At 46.1% G+C, this 17801-nt stretch overlaps 1 protein-coding gene across 3 annotated transcripts in view; it reads left to right on the top strand.

Moving 5' to 3' along the window:
• LOC120371563 (LIM domain containing preferred translocation partner in lipoma) overlaps nt 1–17801 on the top strand; it is a 493573-nt gene that overhangs the window by 79844 nt on the left and 395928 nt on the right. The window lies entirely within an intron of this gene.

Below are 17801 nucleotides of genomic sequence, written 5' to 3'. Positions count from 1 at the left end.
GGCTGGGGGCAGGGTGCTGGGTAGAGGGTGGGGTAAGGGCAGGCTGGGGAATAGGGCGGGGGGGAGAAGAGGGATTGGGGGCAGGATGGGGCTCTGCCAGGGCAGCGGGGGATGGCAGGCTGGGGGAATAGGGCGGGGGAGAAGAGGGATTGGGGGGCGGGATGGGGGCTCTGCCAGGGCAGCGGGGGGGATGGCAGGCTGGGGGAATAGGGCGGGGGGGAGAAGAGGGATTGGGGGGCGGGATGGGGGCTCTGCCAGGGCAGCGGGGGGGGGATGGCAGGCTGGGGAATAGGACGGGCAGGGGGCAGGAGGCAGCTGGAGAGCGGGGCACGGGGCGGGCAGCCCGTGCCGGAGCCGCGGCGAGGGCGGCCGGGGACAGTCCGGGGCCGGGGAGGGGACTCGGCGCTGATGCAGCCCCGGCACCGCCCCCCGCCGCCTCCGCCCTCCCGCCGCCGCTGCCGCCGCCGCGCTCGCCTCCGCCTCCCCCCCGAGGTCGGGTTGCACAGAAGAACTGACCCCCGCCCCGCCCCCGCCCCAGCGGGGCCGCAGCTGGAGCCCCCGGCGGGGCGGCGCGCGCTGCATGTGGCCCGGGGGCGGCGGCGGCGGCTCCTCCTCCCTCGCCCGGGCCGGGTGCTGCTGGCCCGGCTGGGGCGGGAGGAGAGGCCCCGGCGGGGATCTCCGGGCTGCAGTGCCTGGCGGGGGCGGAGAAGTAGGGAGCAGATTGCGGGGGGGTGGGTGTCTCAGGCTGGGCAGGGGGCGAATGGCGAGGGGAGGGACCCAGGAAACTTCCCCGGCACTTGGGGGTCCCAGCCCCTCATGCTGTTTGGGAGCCTCCTGGTGCATTCCGGGGACCATTGCCCCCCCTTCCTCCAAGGGGCTGTCTTGCAGGGGGGCAGGGTGGGGGGTGCAGATCTGGCGGTAAGGACACAGTGCAAGTGACTGCCCCAGGGGCCGGAGGTGATTCAGGGGGGCAGACGGATGCTTCCCCACTGCCTTTGCCCAGGGAGGAGGGCAACTGACCACTAGTTGCTTCTCTCTCCAACAGTTGGGGACTAGAGCCGCAGAGCAGCTGGGTCTGATCTCTCATTTCTGGCTGGTGTGCCCCACTCCGCTGGGGTCTTTGCAAGACACCAGTTGGTGCTTAGGTATGACATCCTGCGCTCTGGATGCAACAGGCTTCACTTCACAGGGTGGGCCACAGAGCTGAGGGGACAGGAATGCGTTGAGACACTGATTACTTTGGTTTAAGGGAGTTGTCCTGCTATCTTTTCTATTAAATATTGCTTCCCTGGTCTCCTCCGTCCTGCTCCTGAATTATGGGACGGTAAATTCTTCAGGGAAGGGATTGGAATGGTGCCTTGTAGAATGGGACCCCAGTCATTGTAGAAATAAGGATAGGTGTGTTAGGTCCTGGCACACTTTTGCATGCAAGGTTGGGTAGGCCCTTCCCAGGCGGGTAAGCACACCAGAAATTTCCCACACAATTACCGGCACCCAGTTTATTTTCATTCAAATTGACAGATTTCATTCTCATTATTGTTCAGGAGAAATCTCGGCACCCCCCCTCCCCCCAGGGCTTTGTTTGTGAGTGGGAGGTGTTGATAGGGAAAACTAATTCAGTAATTGCTCTGGCTGCTGCATTTTACCATGAAATAAATTGGCCTTGCTCAGTTTTACTAAATAAGCGTTAGATTATTCTTTTTATTTCCACTCCCTGGTAGGCTGGATTTTGCCCATTTACCTTTCACCCGCTTCTAGGATGGGCTGGCTTTTGATATCTTTCTTTTGTAAGGTGTGCTGGCTTTGCTTAAGGGTGCTAGTCTGGCTTCAAAGTCAGAATACTTTGTTCCATGCTGGACTACGCAACTGACCCTCTATATCAGAGGTTAGCAACCTTTCAGCAGTGGTGTGCCATCTTCATTTATTCACTCTAATGTAAGGTTTTGCGTGCCAGTAATACATTTTAATGTTTTTAGAAGGTTTTTCTGTAAGTCTATAATATATAACTAAATTGTTGTTGTATGTAAAGTAAATAAGGTTTTTAAAATGTTTAAAAAGCTTCATTTAAAATTAAATTAAAATGCAGAGCCCCCCGGACCGGTGGCCAGGACCTGGGCAGTGTGAGTGCCACTGAAAATCAGCTCGCGTGCCACAGGTTGCCTACCCATGCCCTATATCTATGGTGGAAAGTCACCTGTCAGGGATAGGTATATTTAATTCTGCCTCAGGACCAGGAGTGGGGATGAAGTAGGTGACCTCTATGTTTCTGTGATTATTACACAGCACAATGAGGCCTTATTGTCAGGAAGCTTTCTCTGATAGTCAGCCTGGTTTTCCCCTTTTAGTTTCACCCTGTCATTCCTGTTGTATTGCCCTGACTATTCCTCCCCGGTGCTGTATTTTCAGTTTGCCCTGTACTCGCAGCTGGCTAGCACAGGCGCAGTGCCACTGGTGGGAATTCTAGCCTAGACAGAGCATTAGTCCTTACCATTGTGTCCTCTAACTGCTCACATCAGTGTTGTAGGAATTCCTGCCGCCTGTTCTTTCTAGTGCTCCCTTCTGGCCTGTCATTTGGGGGTTAAGCCAATGTCTAACTACTGGGAGTTGAAAATAAACTTCGCTGAGTTGTTTTCTGCAGGGTTTCTTGCGCCTTTCTCGAAATCAGCTGGTACTGGCTGCTGTTGGTGACCAGTTACCAGATTAGATGGACCACTGGTCTGATCCAGTCTGGCAGTTCCTATGTTCCCAGTTCCCGTGGGAAAAGTACTCAACCTTCCCAGAGTAGACAGACCCGTAGACATTAACTTCCTTCTGCTATTTGTAGACTGGTCTTATATCTCTGCCACTTCAGTTGTCTATAAACTCAGCAAATGCCCCACTTAGCTTCTTGTGAATCAGTCCTATACCCACTGGCCTCTTCATCCTCTTTTCTGCCTTTGTCTGAGGTCCATTCAGTTTGTTAATGTCTTTCGATCACATGTTGCTCAGAATTGAACACAGTGTTCCAGAGCTGTATATAGAGGGGCTGTATCTCACTGATGCTGCTTTGTAAACAACCCCAAACTGCAATGGGCCAGTCACATGCAAACTCCTACGTGCATTCCTGTCCACTGGCACTCCTGTCTACATCAGCGTTATTGCTTTCCAGGTTTCTCCATGTCACTGAATATTAGTGTCTTTCATCATGCAAATGTTAACCATCTATTATGATTGGCATTGGCTAGCACCCTCATTAGCTGTCTTGGCTGAAACACCTAGGAATGAACTGGCAATGAAGACTTGAATTCTCTTGCCCAGAGAAATTTTCCTTTCAGAATGTGGTTGAAGAACATGGCAGGGTAAGCTTGTGCTGCAAAGATTTGCCTTCAGATCTGTCTATCCAGTACCTTCCTCGAGCCACGACATTTCCAAGGCTTCCAACTATATTACTGTGCTGTCTGCGACTTGCAGTGGCTATTTTCACATTTGAAACCCCTCTCAAATCCTGGCTAAGTCTGGAAAGGCCAGTTTCCCAAGTGGTGATATGACCATTTGCCTGTTTGTGGCAGATTGCAAGGCAGATGACATCTCCAGAGCCCGTCATTCTCTGAGTAGCTTTGGGTCTCTCTTTGGCCCCACTTGGAGTATGATATTTAAATGGCTGTTGTCTTGAACTTCGGTAGTTAGAACCCTGTGCTGTATAATTTATGAAAGCTTGAAATTCAAGTCTTCAAATAGTGTAAATTCTGGCCCAATTCTGCATCCCTTATGCTGCACAGTATTTATCCTGTAAAAAGTTCAGTCTAAGGCTATGCAAGTGAGTAAGTACTATACAACATGAATAAAGACTGAAGATTAATTCCCTTTATCTCTGCCTTTAGCGGCGTGTGAAATACTGATTGCCAAAATCCCATCGGAATTGAAGAACTTCTACAAATAAAGCGGTCATCAGGGTTTATTTATTATTAATTATAACTTATGATACTGGTCAGGCATCGGGTGCCCCATCATTTGATTCTCAAGCATAGGTGTCACCTTGTTTATTAAAATCATTCTTTCAAGTTCATAAGTCTAATCTTGTGGTTTGTCCACAAACTTTAGGCAAGTTCCTTTTGTCTGATTATGTGTGATTCCTACTGCGAGTCCCACAATGCTGCTGATCTAAGCAGTTCCCATTTTTCCATCAGAAGGCGCTGCAATAACCTAGTGAAGCATAGTGTAGAAATTAAAAGTTCAGAGAAGACTAACTAAAATAATTAGGGGCCTGGAAAAACTCATATGAAGAGAGATTAAAGAGACTGCCTCCTTTCTAAAGTAAACAACCCCAAATAAGGGACAGGATAAAAATATATAAATAATAAATAGTCTGGAGAATGGAGGTATTGGGTGTGACTGTTCTCTATGTCTCAATAGAAGAACAAGAGGAAATTGAAAGGCAGCTAATTTAAAATAGATAAAAGGAAATACTTTTCACACAGTTTGTAATTAGACTCTGGAACTCATTGCCACGAGATGATGTTGAGGCCAAGAATTCGGCAACATTCAGAAAGGGGTCAGACATTTATATGGCTAACAAGAATATCCAGCATTATAAGAGTTTACTAGCAATTAAACCTTATGCCTCATGGTTTAAACCAGGGTGTCTCAAACTGGGGATCGCAACCCCTGAGGAGATCACGAGGTTATTACATGGGGGAGGAGGGTTCACGAGCTGTCAGCTTTCACCCCCCAAACTCCACTTCACCTCCATCATTTATAATAATGTTAAATATTAAAAAAAGGGATATTTTTAGTGTATAAGGGTGGCTGCACTCAGAGGCTTGCTGTGCGAAAGGAATCACCAATAGAAAAGTTTGAGAACCACTGGTTTAAACTGATCTCTAACTATTAGAGATCAGGACGGTTCTTTCAGGATTTCTTTGTGGCATCTGGTGCTGCCCAGTGTTGGAGACGAATCCTGGATTAGGAAGAGCGTGGGTCTGGTACGGTCTGGCATTCCTGTGAAAGCATTTCACTTCAGTATTAGTCCCAGTATTTTTCTCAACCTCATTTGGCCTTCAGAATCACTTTAGAGTGTACTAGCTGTTGTGATGTCTGAAACGGCCAGTCCAGGGCCAGTGTTAAGATTCTCTGGGCAAGGGAAGCTCAAATAAATGTTGTAGGGATCCCTTAAGAGGTTTTAGAGTAAGAACATAGTGACACAATGACAACAGTGAAATATTCACTTCCTTTCCATTCATCCATGCTTTTAAGGTCCAGTATCCCATCACTTTCTTGGACTCTGATAGAGTAGTACAAATACTTCAAGAGCCTTTCTAAGCACTGGGCCTGGACCAAGGATTGGAAAGGAAACATGGCAGTTGCTTTCATGCTAAGGGAGCTGCACACAGACTGGAACTTGCCGAAGGGAATGTTAGTGAATCCTGACTTTTTTTTTTTTTTTTAGTTTTGTGAGAAAGAAAAACAGAGAAAAGAAAATAACAAGTCAAATAAAAAAAACACAGACCAAAAAAAACCCCATGAAATCTCAAAAGTTTCTGACAGTTTATGCCCGTCTAAGAAATTGGGTTAGGTCAGTATAATGCTTAGCAGTTTCTTCTCCCTGTGCTTTTGGGTACAGGAAGATAGATAGGGTGGTAATGCTGCTAATCCAGATATGAAAAAAACATCGCCCGCACCTAATCACAATGATTAGGATTAATGGCAAAGACACTCAAGCTAAAATTCTGCCTTAATCCCAAGGAGAGTTGGTTTCGATCAATGCAAGAGCTGGCGTGAAAGTCATTATTTTAAGTAAAAAAAAAAAAAGATTGTCGGTATCTGTTGTTGGGATCTGAGGCTGACTGTCATATGCATGAGTCACTCATAAATGCTCCCAAAGCCTTGTAATGTGCTCAAGGAAGGAAAACAAACATCAGAGGAGTTGTGAGCTGCTGATAACCTTTTCTTAGAAAAGATACAGACTGCTGAGTATCACTGACTCCAGTCAGGCCAGTTTCCCCCATAGGTTCATAGCTCTTCAGGCCAGAAGGAACCATTTAAAATAGTGATTTCTCATTGGTGGTGTGGTGGCACCCATCAGTTGTCACAGGCTGGTGTGCAGGGTGGCTGTTGGCTGTGAATGGACCGCAGGGCATGGAATTTGCCACAGATGGATGTTAATCGCTTTCTCTCTGTTTCAAAAAGTGTCTGTTTTTTTCCTTTCATGGTATCTTTAAAATGCTCATGGTTGGCCCAGTTTTTATGACTGTTTCCTGTTGCCAATTCTATTGGTTTAATTAGTTTACATTGTTCTGTTTGATCCTTTGCATGCAGTGTCTTGGGCAGGCTGTAGCCGTCTGCTCATACAAACAGATGCTGTTACCATGTAAGTGATTCACAACAACTTGGGAGCCAGGACTAGAAGCTGGTTGTTCCTAAAATGCATGATCCTGCCACTTGAGCTAATATGCGTTTCCTAAACTAGCAATAGTACCAAGTCCTTTATCTTCTCTGTGAGTTAGCTGCTAGAGGGCAACATCACTCACTCGTTGCAAGCCAGAACGAGAGCAAGAGATTGTTATAGACGTAGAGATGCCTGATGTAAACAATGTGGTTCCTTCCCAAATTTATCTCCATAGTCCGGGGAGTTGTATCCACCTCTAGTTTGATTTTGTATATAAAACTTTGTAGAAAACGTTACCATTTATACCATTGCATTTGGGTGTGAAATTTCATATTTCAGATTCATGTCATTTTCAAAAAGGTCAGTGGTGTTAGTCTCTGAATCATCAATTCATACAATGTACGGATGGAAGGGATGAGAAGTCATCAAATTCAGCCCCCTGCGCGGAGCAGGACCAAGTAACCCTATATCAGGGGTTGGCACCTTTCAGAAGTGCTGTGCCGAGTCTTCATTTATTCACTCTAATTTAAGGTTTCGCGTGCCAGTAATACATTTAAACATTTTTAGAAGGTCTCTTTCTATAAGTCTATAGTATATAACTAAACTATTGTTGTATGTAAAGTAAATAAGGTTTTTAAAATGTTTAAGAAGCTTGCAGAGCCCCCCGGACCGGTGGCCAGGACCCGGGCAGCGTGAGTGCCACTGAAAATCAGCTCATGTGCCGCTTTCGGCACATGTGCCATAGGTTGCCTACCCCTGCCCTAGACCATCCCTGACGGGTGTTTGTCCTGTTCTTAAAAAACTGCAGTGACAGAGATTCTACAAGCTCCCTTGGGAGCCTGTTCCAGAGCTTAACTACCCTTAGAATTAAAAAGCTTTCCCTAATAACTAACCTAAATCTCTCTTGCTGCAGATGAAGCCCATTACTTCTCTGTGTCCACTGGAGGCAGGAGAGGAACAATCGATTGCAGTACACTTTATAACAGCCCTTAACATATCTGAAGACTGTTTACGTAAGTTAGTGTCTAGGTGTTTTGAATAAGCAGGCGGTTATAGGAAGTGGAAGGCCTCCTACCACTATGTCAGGGCTTTGACAATAGCCTAGATCAATGGTAGCCACAAGCCATTAGCATTTCATAGGGTTCAGGGGGCACATGGGAAATGAGGCCTCAGGATAGGTACGTCCTCCGTCCTTACTGGCACTTTTGTTTCCAATCCCATCAGGCTTTAGGAGGAGAGGTGGAAGAGCGGGGAAAGACACTGCTAGAGAAGAAGGGGAGATGGAATTAGGGAAGTTGTCAGTGAGAACTTCCCATACAGACCTGGGGCATGTTGGTGCTGCAGCAAGAGCGGGGTGTTATGTCGTCACTGCTTGGTCTAGTGAATGGACACTGGGCTGCACTTGAGATGTTCAGTACCTGGCCCGGCTCCAGACTTCCTGTGTATCAGAGTTTATGGCCAAAAGGGACCACCAGATCTTCTAGTCTGACCTCCTGTATATCACAGGCCTTGGGCAAATCACTTAATCTTCCCCGGGCCTCAGTTTCCCATTTGTAAAATGGGAATCATTCTTACCTACCTCTCAGCAGTGTTAAGGATAAAATCCATTCATGATTGTGCAGCATTCAGAGACCATAGCAATGGCGGGGGCATAGAACTCCCTAGATAGATGGATAATACTTGTTCTGCGAATAAATGGCTTTCCATCTCCAGATGGGGCTGTGAATCCAGTACTGTTGACTGTTTTCACCCTCTCCACCCAAATAAATCTGTTTAGCGCGCCTCCTTTGAGCTAGACAAACATTAGCGGAGCCGTGTGCGATTCCGCCTCGAATGGAAATAGTCAGTTTAGATTTAATAAGGCCATTTATCTCAAGGTAATAAAATATCAACTGACTCGGTGTAACTATCTTGTTTAATGTCAATTAAAAGCCCCACATACTTCACATAGTAGGTGAAATTTAATAGAAGTTCAGTTAAGCATTTATTGCTTATTTAATTTAAAATTAAGTTGATCCCCACAGTCGCTAACAGCCACTGTGTATTCAATTAACATTCGGTAAACGACATTGTTAGCGCTCAATCACATACAGTCAGATCTTGTTTATCCCCATCAGTTTGTAAGCCCCTAATTTGTTTTCCACCAATGGAATTATCTCTCCCCTCCCCTCCACTTGCTGCAACAACTATTTTTCCAGGTGAGGACAGAATGGGGTGGGGGGGTGAGAGAGACATTTGAAGTCTGTTAATGTTCCCTGAGCGATCACAATGGGTGTAGCTGAGTAATTGGAAAGGTGCTCCCTTTTTCATGGGTGCGATGGCTCGCTGTGCGGTTTGGTTTGCCCAGTTCATGGGCAAAGGGAGAAATGTTGGGAACACTCTTATATATATATCCATGAGAAGACTTTATTAACAGATGTGGCATAGAGTGAAACAGTGTTGGCACGAACTGCACAGTTAGGAGGCAGCTAGAAATGTCAGAATACTGTGATCACTCCTAGGCTTACCACGCCACCATGGGATTGTGATCTTACCATGGGATTTCTCAGTATCTTGTTAATACTTAGGATAGGCTGAAAAATACCCCAGTACTAAGGTTGGTCGAAAATGCAAATCAAGTTTTTGATTAAGTGGAAATTTACAAAGGAAAGCATCTTTCAGTGGGGAAATGTGAACTTTTTGTCAAAACTAGAAAAGTTTCCAGCTGAAAAACAGATCCAAAAATTTGCTGTCAGATTTCATCTCTTTGTTGCACAATACCTTTATTTACCCACACAGTGGATAGTATGTATTATTTGATGCTTATAAGCACATGGCATTTTATTTTGCATGCCGTACACTTTATAAGGTGCAGCAGGATGACAGCAATGCAAGTGTGCTCTCTTGCCGATGGACTTTCACTCCGGCCTAGCAGATACCATCTCTTGAGAGTGAAAGAATCATTCAGCTTCCATGGCCCTTCAGTCATGGACACATCTGCTGAGAGAACTATTGAGTGGGGCCAATTAGCTCCTAATATGGTGGTGATTATATTGATGTCGGCTCCTGTTCTGTGGGATTTGGGGTGTACGTTCACCATTTAATTTGATGATGGTGACCAGCCAGTTATCTGATGGTAATCCCTTCACTTACAGAAAATGACTGCATCAGCATCTTTCGGAGGTGTTTCTAAGGTGCCCACTGCTATGGTAGCTGCCATAGACATGGGTGAGAAGGGAGTGGTATACGTTGGGGTAGAAAAGAGGAGGGGGAAAATTGCTTGGGGCCGTCATCACTTCTCTTTGGAGTCACCATGCTGAGCTGGAGTTATTCTGAGTTGAAGAGGAGGACATATGTTATGAGGGGATGAGAGAATGTAGTGAAAAGAATGGCTGAAAATCAGACCTGGCTAAGAGTCTTAGGAGCCAGCCATGTAGTTAGGCTGGGGAACTCAACACTCCAGTCGGTTTCATGGAGAGCAGAGGTTGTCTGTGGTGCGTTGCATTGCGGTGAAGGAGAGTCTGTGCTTGGGATACAGAAAGACTAATCTGCACCACTCAGGAGAAATGTATTGTGGTGCTTGGCTGTGTGGCAGGGCGGTGGTAACATAAGCACTCTAGCTAATCTCACACACAGCTCTGAGGTAAACAACATTATTATGGATGCAAAGTCAAGCACTCAGAAGTTAGCAAATGCTAGAATTAAGGTTGCGCATACAACCTTAAGTCTGTCTCCGTAGTGCGTATGCATTATGATACGGTATTTAATTAGATGAGCCCATACTGGGTTTTTTCCACAGTGTGCCTCATGGGCGGTATTCACTTAATGAGCAGTTATTCAATGTTTTTGTTTTCTACTCATTGTTCAGTGTGTGGTCCAAGGCCTTATTTACGGTACACTGTTCAAACCTTGCTGTGAAAACAGAATTATTAATTTCCTTGTGCTTTTCTGTGGTGTTCGTTGCTAGTGTGTGACTGCTTCACAACGATGAATGGATTTATTTTTCACAAAACCCTTGTGAAATGAGGGGGTGGTGCTCTCCTCATTTTACACATCGGAAACCGAGAGAAAGAGATGAAGGTCAAAAGGATCCACTACTTTAGGGTGTCCAATTTTAGAGTCTTAGGACCTGATTTTTGAGAATGTTTTGCCTTAGAGAGCGCTTTGTGCTCGGAGCTGGCTGTGGGTGCTCACCATCTCTGCAGATCCCTCCGGGTCTCAAGTAAAACACCAAGAAAATGAGGGACACCGAGTTAGTGGCCACCTGCAAACAGCTTAGTTTAGGCAGCTAGGTTAAGGCAGTTGAGCTCCTAGTTATGAGGCCATCCTCTCTTTCTGCAATCGCTTCCCCACTCCACCCCCCGGCTCCATGCTCCTAAGGGTGATTCATTCTGCCTCTCCCCTCCCACCTGACCTTCTCCCAGTCCTGTCTCTTTCCCATCCATGGCTGTTTGTTCCCAGTCCCATTCTCCTCACCTAGCCCGTCCTGGTCTCCAGCCCTCTGGCTTCTCGTCCCACTCTTTCCTCCAGATTTACCATCCCATCCCAATTCCCCTCACTCCTAGTCTCAGTTTCTTCCTTCCCAGCTCCTCTTCTGGTCTCCAGTCACCCATCTCCAGCTCACATTTCTTGTCCCAACCGACTCCCAGTTCCCAGTCCCAATCTCCATCCCTGGGCTCCTCATCCAGGCAGAGTCGGCCCCTCCCTCCCTTCCATCCCCTTGTCCCATACTTGTTCCCAGACAGCCCCAGTCTAGCCAGTGTCAATGGAGTCTTTGGGGGATTTAGCTGCTAAAGGCTAAGCAGTCTTTACCGAGTATGTGCAAACTGTGATTTTTTTTACTATCTTATTATCTTATCTCTTGGACAAATTTGGGCAGATTTTTATGACACAAAGGCCACCTTGGCAGATTTTCAAGTTCTTACTCAAAAGGCACTAGAGCTTCTCAAAGAAAAGGCTGCCTGCAAATTTTAACGTGGGCAAAACAATGTATTTTTTCCTAGCTGCCATCTTTGAAATGGCTAAACTGTTGTGTCTGAATTTTTTTTTTTTTTAAATCAGCCTGAGGCAGACACTCGGCCCCAAAGGTTCCAGTTTGGCAAAGTTATGAGCAACTGAATATAGGTCTGATAATAGGAAGTGTCAGCCAACATTATAATAGGCAGTGCTACCAGCCCTGTCTACAATATGATACCCAGCAGTCACTATGAGACGGATGAAGGATATGGCTCTGTTTCAAGTTCCAGAGTAACATCACTTGGCCTGAGATAAGCAGGCACAAGACATTAAATCCTGAACATTCTCTGAGGAACAGTGTGCTAGGTAAATACATGGTTTTCTGTATCTACCTCTGATGGGTAACTGATGTCTCTGGGGAAATATTGGATATATTGTATCTACCTCTGTAGGTCTATCGTATCTACCATCTACCTCAGATGGATACCTGACAGCAGTGACTTCACTTTAGCAGTGAAATATGTCCTTGGGATGCTGTTGGAATGAATTGATCCTATAAACAGGATGTGTTGGTGCGGGTGTCAGCAGTCAGGTCTGTAAACTGATTTCTCTTACCAGAATTTTATAAGCTCTTTAGCATGGTGCATGGCTGACCAGTATCACTTTGCCTCTAGGTGTTCCGGTGAAAGCCACAGGCTTGGCTTTTCAAAGGAACTGAAGGGGTTTAGGTACCCAGCTCTCGTTGACTTCTGATGGGATTTGGGTTTTTAACATCCTTAGGCGTCTTTGAAAATCCCAGCAGCCCCCGGTGGGGAGAAGAGCGATACGGTTGTCACATCAGTTGCACGTTGCTGAGCAAAACGAGAGGGAAGCTATGACTGCAATGACCACTTGTTCCGTTCGTGTCTTTACCGTTCATCTCCTCATCCTGCCTCACCTGTTTGTCGGTTTATCTGCCTTGTCGTAATCCTCAACTGGGAACAGCCTGGGGCAGGAACTGTCGTCGTTTTACTTGTGCACATAGCACCTCGCATTGCGAGAGCCCTGATCTCTGACTGGGAGCCTCTGGAAACCCATAATCAGAATAATCCTGTGAGTGAGTTTCCCTCTATTATTGTAGCAGCTGCACCTTAATTGGGATTATGAAGGTTGGGAGGTGAGCAGCAAAGCTGGGTAGGGGTCTGGGCGGTATTTACATATGATGAAAAAATTCAAGAACTAGGGGAAGGATGGTGGAGACTCTTTCAGCTCATCAGCTGGTATAATTCCACACTCCCCACAGGCCGTTTTCCCATGCACAGCCCTGCTCCAATTACCAGAGTAGTTTTGGCTTCCTCTCAGCCAACGGTTCTCCATTACTTCCATTACGCAGGCGGCTTTGCACAAGAGAGCAGTCTGACTTTGTGACCCCCACGCTGCAGCTTTCTCAGTGAGGTTTCATTCCAGTGGCGGCCCACAGAGCACAGTTGAGAAACCACTGCCTAGAAGCATCAGGTCTTGTCCACTTCTGGATACGGGACTGGGAGGAGGGGCACGGACCCACCGTGTAGCAAATCCTAAATTCAGTCCTGTGAGTCCAGCTAAAGTCAGTGAGGCTACTTCTGTGCTTAAAGGTGAGCATGTGCGTAAGTGCTTTGTTGAACTGGGGCCTTAATTCCTCTGTTATTCCAAGAGGGGGGAAGGAGAGATTCAAAGGAAGACAGCAGGACTTCCCAATGGGTTTTTTTTTAAACAAGTGCTCTAGTGCCCAAAACATCAGCAGCTCTCCAATAATAAATAAGCATCGACACATACGGGAGACAATCCTACTGCTATGTAAATAGATTAATGTTTCAGGCATATTAGAAACAACAATTAGTAGAAGAGAAAAAGTCCTTCAGAAGGTAGGGAAACTACCTTGAGTGTGGCCTTCAATTAGCAACAGAACAAATGCAAAGCTCTCGGGGTGGAAGGTCCGTTCAGATGCGTTTCTCAGCATGAGAGAATCAGAAATGTTGCCCAAGCAGCGGATGATTTTCAGTCTATGGAAACAGGAATTTGCCTCTCCAGACCTCCCCTCTGCTCAAGGCTTTAGCAGAGTCTGTGTGTAGGGATGTCATCTTGTGAAGCATTTGTGTTCCTTAGCAGATTGCATGGCGTAAATCTGGTACGGTACTGTGTTGCGTGGGAGAATGAGAGCTGTGAACCTGGGGGAGGAGAGGTACCCCAATGCAGCAGGAAGCCAGTGGAGAAGTTTTTAGAGTTTATTTCATAGATGCATAGATTTGAAGGTCAGGAGGGACCATTAGGTCATCTAGTCTGACCTGTGTAACACCACGTGTCCTGGAGCATATTGGTTTGTAGGCCAGTCCTTGTATAAAGCAAGTCCCCCACCACCCTCCCACTCACATGCATGTACCCTTCCGTTAGCAGTTTCTAGCACTGCTGCCTCTTAGTTCTTTCTGATGATTTGTGGCAGATGGGCTGGGTTTGTACTGGTCTATCGGTTAATCCATGGTTTACATTGTTGTGAGTGAGAGGAGAGTCAGGAGTGCAATATATTGTCTTTTGTGGTAATGCCCAGTGGCTAGTTAGGATCAGGCCCAGTTGAATTGGGTGCTGTTAGAACACAGACCAAGACATGGTCCTTGCTCCAATCAATTTGTTCTACTCAGACCTTAAACGCCTGTGACTCATGGCGGGCAGAGTAGCAGGGCCTTCTGGGGCCTTCCTAAATGTCTCCACTAGTTGTGTGGCTGTTAAACAGTACTTGGACGGCCCGCACATAACTTACACACAACGTTTCCTGGCATAAATCATCTGTTTGATCCAGCGCTATTGTGTTCTACGTAGATACCTGCCCACTTCAGCTGCTCTCTCTATTTTACTTGAAGGTAAATTGCCATAAGGCAAGAAATATATATATATTTTGTAGACTTCTGAGGATATCTTGTCTTAGATCATCTGGTTTGTACCTGATTAAGTGTTGTTAAGTTCAGGGTTAAGTGAAAGCCATTTGGAATGCCTGAAGAGTCCTCCGAACAGAGAATGGAGTTTATACAGTGATGCCTATGGGATAGGTGGAGGAGTAGATAGAAGTGGGGGATGAAAGATGGGAAAGAAAAATATTAGTCTGGCTATCCAGATAGACTTCTTAAGTTAGAAGATCTTCCCAAGGAAGGTGATGAGAAGCTGCATTACTTGGGACATTTGAACTTAGACTGTACAAAGTACTGAGAAGTACATTATAGGGGACCTGCCTTGGGTTGGTTGTGGGGAAGAAGTGGACTTGAATTACCTTAGTTCTGTTATTCATCTCCTATTTCTCTGTGGGGAAGTTGAGGCATATAAGGAGGTGAAGTGATTTAAAGCAGGTTGGTGGGAGAACTCGGACTTCCTAAAACCCAATCCGCTGTTCTCTCCACTGACCCATACTGCTTCTCTGTCTGTCTTGCTGGATTTTTAGTCGCAGGGATGAGGCTCGCTTTGTGTGCAAAGGAAGGACATTCATGAGAAATGGCGTTAACTTGATGCAAAGACAGAGCTGTCCAAAAGCCATGCAAATATTCAACCAAGGACCTTCAGCTTGTCCTGTGTTAGCTCTAGCATTGGCCTCCGCTTTCCTGCTGGAGTCCCAGTGGACAGAGCCTGGCTGGCAGTGCTGCTGGGGCAGGGTACCGTGAAGGAGAGAGTGAACAGTTGGAGAAAGGAGGACGCTTGCGGCAAAGATAAACTCCACTGCTATGGCTAACATAAGCTAAAAGGTGTGTGAAAGCTGGGAGCTGTATGTCGTACTGTCTTAATCAATGCCAGCTGGCTTGCAAAATGCAGCAGTGGAGGCTACTGCCTCTGTAGATGGGGAGAGTAGCAAAGGAACTGTGGAGACAAACTTTGCATGTGGGTTCAAATCCTGGTCCAGCATTCATAGCTACAAACAAGTGTGGTTTCTTCCTACAGATGCTTGGCACTATCACAAACTCACCATGAAATTAAGTATAATTGCACTTTGGTAAAGAAATGCCCAGGACTCAAATAACACCTGTTTGTATCACGCATCAGAGTTGTGGTGCGTTAGCACGGCTGCACATGCAAAGCTTGCATAGTATCTGCCTATGTGTTATATGGCTCTAAGCCAATGTGATTTGCCCCTTGTTATAATCTACACTGCAGTCAAATCTTGATCGCATTGAAATCAATGACAAACGTCTCTTAAGCTTCAGTAGGACCAGCACACCTCCCCCTGCATATCTGGCCTTTGCACATTGCCTGGCCTTCCCGGCCTCAGATATTTCCTCTTCATTTGTTGTAGCCTCATGTTAATGTTTAACCTGGAAAAAACAATGCCAAGGCTTAATGGCAAGGTACATAATGTGTGGGATGAAGCAGGTTATACGGGCAAGTGTAGGTGAGAGACCAGCCATTCTGGAGTCTCGAGGCTGCCTATAACATCAGGCTTCGTTCTCAGTAGTTTAGCCTTCCAAGGGTAAACAGATGCTCCACCAGGCAGTTTAATGTGTGTGTCCAACTCCCAAGAAGCAACAGTGACTTGCTCCTGAGAAGAGCAGCAATAATAACTTCCTATAGGTGAGGTGTTTTGCAATCTTAGCCATAAAAATCACACAGTACTTCATAAGGGTAAGTGCTCACCTTATAGCTGCTTTGGCCAAAATTTGCCCTTCCTCTCTAGGTGCTACGGTAATACACATCATGATGTGCCGCATACTGTCCTCCATCCTAAATGTGGTGGCACTTTTTCAGCGGTATTGTAGGCATAAAGATTTCAATGTGTCTTGAGATCTTTGAGATGAAAAGTGCTATATATAGAGAGAGAGGGAGGGAGGGAAAGATTAAAAAATACTACCATTTGATAGAAAACTTGTGACTAAAGAGTTCCAGCTGCCCCAGGACGCCACATATCTCTCTTTCCAATCCTGCTTTGAGTTAACAAACACAACAACAAAAAGGGAAACAAACATGAATTACGTTAGTTCTTGGGGTGGGGGTTTTTTTTGTTTCATCTTCATAAAAAAAACGATGGGAAACCAAATGGCAAAGTAACAGCCATATGCAGTAGACACAGGTGTTTGAAGCTGGTTTTACTTTTGTTTCTGTATTTATAGGACACTCGGGGTCGACATGGTCTCTTATGGGCTACTATAGCATGACAGAGGGCCTGATTTCTGATCTCACGCCTGTTGGCCCAAAGTCCTTGCCGTCTGGGGTAGACAGTCTAAGGTTAGAGACAGAGCTGGTTGAAAAATGGAAAACATTTTCCCAGAAGATCTTGCTAACTTTTTCCTCTCTTTTCCTGAAAATTTTAGAAAAAAAAAATCAAATAGCTTTTAGACAGAAATGGTAACCAAAGCATACCACCACCAGGATGGGGAAGGTCTGCGAGTTCATACCACCACTGCCGCCTACCCCTGCGCTATTCCTCCTAAAACCATAGAATCATAGCACTGGAAGGGACCTCGAGAGGTTGTCTAGTTCAGTCCCCTGCTCTCAGGGCAGGACTAAGTATTATCTAGACCATCCCTGACAGGTGTTTGTCTAACCTGCTCTTAAAAATCCCCAGTGATGGAGATTCCACAAGCTCCCTAGGAAATTTATTCCAGTGTTTAATCACCTTGACAGTTGAGAAGTTTTTCCTAATGTCCAACCTAAACTGCCCTTGCTGCAATTTAAGCCCATTGCTCTTGGTAAACTTCAACCACCCATAGCGGGAGAAAGGAATCTAGATGGTTCACTATGGAGATTTGGTGCCACCAAAGACATCCTGTGTAGGATAACTGTACAAGCTGCTGCTGTACCTGGAGCTGTTTCATTAAGTCTTTGAAGGACCATCCAGCTGCTTTAGTCATTCACTTTTATTTCTCAAACAGAACAGAGGTGCTTACCTGTCTCTGCTAGCCTGGGTTGTTTACTCAGTCTTTATTGCTGTCCTGTTGCTTAGAGAGAGTTATAATTATGACTCTGCTGAGTAGAGGGGGTGTTGGAAGTAGGCTGGGTCTGGATTTCTAAAACATCAAGGACTTTGCTAGGTCTTTACTTAGATCCATATCAGTTTCGATTCAATATGAATCATCAAAAAGGATCCCAGTGTGCTTTCCTGACGCATCCATTCAATTAGGTTGCAAGCTCCTAGTGGCAGAGATCTTGTCTGTTTTATCTCCATAAAGTACTGGCACACCTTGGAGCTCGATAGATGAGTCTTGCAGCACCCTTCTGCGGTAGCTGGTGGTATCCCTATTTTACAGCTGGATGAACTGAGCACAAAAAGATTAGGTGACATGCCCAGGGTTGTACAGTGGGTCAGTTGCAGGATCGGGAATAGAGCCCAGGAGTCCTACCTTCCTGTGTTCAAGTCTGATCTGATTTGGGCTGAGTTAAAACAGGAGTGAGTTAGTGACCCCAGTGTAACAGCACCTTTTCAGTGGAAAGTCAAATAGCCAGCCATTCTGAAGGTTGAGAGGGGTCTGGCTATCTTACGGGGCTTATATAGTCCCCGCTCCCTTTGAGTTTG

Source organism: Mauremys reevesii, linkage group 9 (assembly GCF_016161935.1).
Source record: "Mauremys reevesii isolate NIE-2019 linkage group 9, ASM1616193v1, whole genome shotgun sequence".
In the NCBI taxonomy this organism is placed as follows: Eukaryota; Metazoa; Chordata; order Testudines; family Geoemydidae; genus Mauremys; species Mauremys reevesii.
Note: the sequence above shows the minus strand (reverse complement) of the source record. Positions and strands in the feature narration are given on the sequence as shown.